The sequence below is a fragment of the Pristiophorus japonicus genome, chromosome 9 (assembly GCF_044704955.1).
Source record: "Pristiophorus japonicus isolate sPriJap1 chromosome 9, sPriJap1.hap1, whole genome shotgun sequence".
NCBI classification, from domain to species: domain Eukaryota; kingdom Metazoa; phylum Chordata; class Chondrichthyes; family Pristiophoridae; genus Pristiophorus; species Pristiophorus japonicus.
In genome coordinates, this window is record NC_091985.1 from 198313654 (window position 1) to 198317727 (window position 4074).

The window sequence follows — 4074 nt, forward strand, 5'->3', positions numbered from 1 at the left end:
GAGGGTCTAGGCTGCAGGTCCCTGTGTCGGCCGTTGCTTTTCGCAATGAAGACAACACCCAATGTACACTTGAAAGCAGTGACATTAGAAATGCCCTCTATTTAAAAGAAAAAGGGAGCCGGAACAAATCTTTAAGATACATGAAAGATATCAGTGTGAAAGATTGCCTGAAAGAGGGAACTGAGAATATTGATTTAAAAGCAACGCCCGAATAGGGACTTGAACCCTAGACCCTCAGATTAAAAGTCTGATGCTCTACCGACTGAGCTATCCGGGCTCTTGCACAAAATGCAACACAGCGACCTTCACTGGCTGACATTGCATATTTCATCATTCACATTATTCTGCGCTGATCCCGTCTGATCATCATCACAGGCAGTCCCTCGAAGCGAGGATGACTTGCTTCCACGCCAAAAAGGGATGAGTTCACATGTGTTTCAATGAAGGACCTAATATTCCAGATCTCGAACTACATCTTGAAGGGTGGAAGATGCCTGTGCGTGGAGTTTTTTAACGTGCGGTGGCCGTTACACACCAGCCACCACACGGGGCTTGACAGAGTTAGGTCTTGGTCCAGTGGCAAGGATTACCCAAGGGTAACTGGAGACCAGCTCTGCTGCACAGACCGAGCGCGCACACACATATCGCAGTGTGGGCTCGGCCCGTGCTGCCTCTGGGCCCAAACAGTAAAAGGGAATATTATTTGAATGGGGAGAAATTACAACATGCTGCGGTGCAGAGGGACCTGGGGGTCCTTGTGCATGAATCCCAAAAAGTTAGTTTGCAGGTGCAGCAGGTAATCAGGAAGGCGAATGGAATGTTGGCCTTCATTGCGAGAGGGATGGAGTACAAAAGCAGGGAGGTCCTGCTGCAACTGTATAGGGTATTGGTGAGGCCGCACCTGGAGTACTGTGTGCAGTTTTGGTCACCTTACTTAAGGAAGGATATACTAGCTTTGGAGGGGGTACAGAGACGATTCACTAGGCTGATTCCGGAGATGAGGGGGTTACCAAATGATGATAGATTGAGCAGAGTGGGTCTTTACTTGTTGAAGTTCAGAAGGATGAGGGGTGATCTTATAGAAACATTTAAAATAATGAAAGGGATAGACAAGATAGAGGCAGAGAGGTAGCTTCCACTGGTCGGGGAGACTAGAACTAGGGGGCACAGCCTCAAAATACGGGGGAGCCAATTTAAAACCAAGTTGAGAAGGAATTTCTTCTCCCAGAAGGTTGTGAATCTGTGGAATTCTCTGCCCAGGGAAGCAGTTGAGGCTAGCTCATTGAATGTATTCAAATCACAGAGAGATAGATTTTTAACCAATAAGGGAATTAAGGGTTACGGGGAGCGGGCGGGTAAGTGGAGCTGAGTCCACGGCCAGATCAGCCATGATCTTGTTGAATGGCGGAGCAGGCTCGAGGGGCTAGATGGCCTACTCCTGTTCCTAATTCTTATGTTCTTATGTTCTTATGCCCTCGCCTCTTCTGGGCCCCAGAGTCACGCCTCTCTTGGGCCCTGGTCACTTTCTTCTACAAACTCTCGCCGCTCCTTCGCCCCTCCTGCTGTGCCTGCCCGCACTGCAATCAGCGACCTGGCTTTGTAGCCATCGCCCTCCTGCAGCAGCACGTGCTGCTCCCTGCAGTGGTATGCCACCGCACTCTGCTCCCTCCAATGGCCCCGGCCTGCTGATGGTCTTGCAGGCCAGGACCACGCCAATTTCCGGGTCAAGCCGTCACACGCTGCTCCCTCAGCTGCGAGCCTTTCCATGCAGTCACAGTAAATGTCTGAACAGCACATTTCTCTCACACACCCACACTTCTCAAATACCCTCTGGTCACTCACCCTCCTGCCACTGGAGACAGTTTCTCTTCATTTATTCTATCAAAACCAATCATAATGTTGAACACCTCTATCAGTTCTCCTCTGAACCTGCTTGGCACTTAGAAGCAAAAGAAAGAGTTGGATTTATACAGCATCTTTCACAACCACCGGACATCCCAAAGCGCTTCACAGTTAGTGAAGTACTTTTGTACTGTAGTCAGTGTTGTAATGTGGGAAACGCGGCAGCCAATTTATACACAAGCAAGCTCCCACAAACAGCAATGCTGTAAGGACCAGATAATCTGTACTTTTGTTATGTTGATTGAGGGATAAATATTGGCCATCACCTTGACTTCTTCAAAATAGTGCCATGGGATCTTTTACGTCCACTTGAGGACAACAACCCCAGCTTCATATCATCATAGATTACATAGGATAAAATAACACAAGAAATAGGCGCAGGCGTCGGCCATTTGGCCCCTCGAGCCTGCTCCACCATCAATAAGACCATGGCTGATCTGATCATGGACTCAGCTGCACTTCCCTGCCCGCGCTCCATTAACCTTTACTCCCTTATCGTTCAAAAATCTATCTATCTCCGCCTTAACTATATTCAATGACCCAGCCTCCGCAGCTCTCTGGGGTAGAGAATTCCACAGATTTACAACCCTCAGGAGAGAAGAAATTCCTCCTCATCTCAGTTTTAAATGGGCGGCCCCTTATTCTGAAACTATGCCCCCTAGTTCTAGATTCTAACACGAGGGGAAACATTCTCTCTGCATCTACCTTGTCCAGCCCCCTCAGTATCTTATACGTTTCAATAAGATCACCTCTCATTCTTCGAAACTCCAATGAGTATAGTCCCAACCTGCTCAAACTTTCTTCATGTCAACCCCTTCATCTCAGGAATCAAACGAGTGAACCTTCTCTGAACTGCCTCCAATGCAAGTATATCCTTCCTTAAATAAGGAGACCAAAACTGTACGCAGCATGCAATACCCTGTACATAAAAACATAGAAACATAGAAAATAGGTGCAGGAGTAGGCCATCCGGCCCTTCTAGCCTGCACCGCCATTCAATGAGTTCATAGCTGAACATACAACTTCAGTACCCCATTCCTGCTTTCTCGCCATACCCCTTGATCCCCCTAGTAGTAAGGACTTCATCTAACTTCTTTTTGAATATATTTAGTGAATTGGTCTCAACAACTTTCTGTGGTAGAGAATTCCACAGGTTCACCACTCTCTGGGTGAAGAAATTCCTCCTCATCTCGGTCCTAAATGGCATACCCCTTATCCTTAGACTGTGTCCCTGGTTCTGGACTTCCCCAACATTGGGAACATTCTTCCTGCATCTAACCTGTCTAACCCCGTCAGAATTTTAAACATTTCTATGAGGTCCCCTCTCATTCTTCTGAACTCCAGTGAATACAAGCCCAGTTGATCCAGTCTTTCTTGATAGGTCAGTCCCGCCATCCCGGGAATCAGTCTGGTGAACCTTCGCTGCACTCCCTCAATAGCAAGAATGTCCTTCCTCAAGTTAGGAGACCAAAACTGTACACAATACTCCAGGTGTGGCCTCACCAAGGCCCTGTACAACTGTAGCAACACCTCCCTGCCCCTGTACTCAAATCCCCTCGCTATGAAGGCCAACATGCCATTTGCTTTCTTAACCGCCTGCTGTACCTGCATGCCAACCTTCAATGACTGATGTACAATGACACCTAGGTCTCTTTGCACCTCCCCTTTTCCTAATCTGTCACCATTCAGATAATAGTCTGTCTCTCTGTTTTTACCACCAAAGTGGATAACCTCACATTTATCCACATTATACTTCATCTGCCATGCATTTGCCCACTCACCTAACCTATCCAAGTCACTCTGCAGCCTCATAGCATCCTCCTCGCAGCTCACACTGCCACCCAACTTAGTGTCATCCGCAAATTTGGAGATACTACATTTAATCCCCTCGTCTAAATCATTAATGTACAGTGTAAACAGCTGGGGCCCCAGCACAGAACCTTGCGGTACCCCAGAAGTCGCTGCCTGCCATTTTGAAAAGTACCCATTTACTCCTACTCTTTGCTTCCTGTCTGACAACCAGTTCTCAATCCATGTCAGCACGCTACCCCCAATCCCATGTGCTTTAACTTTGCACATTAATCTCTTGTGTGGGACCTTGTCAAAAGCCTTCTGAAAGTCCAAATATACCACATCAACTGGTTCTCCCTTGTCCACTCCACTGGAAACATC

At 47.5% G+C, this 4074-nt stretch overlaps 1 non-coding gene across 1 annotated transcript; it reads right to left on the reverse strand.

The window, feature by feature from the left end:
• Positions 1-204: 204 nt before the first annotated feature.
• Positions 205-277, reverse strand: trnak-uuu (transfer RNA lysine (anticodon UUU)). Its single transcript has one exon. It is a non-coding gene; the product is annotated as a tRNA-Lys (tRNA).
• Between the last annotated feature and the right edge of the window lie 3797 nt (positions 278-4074).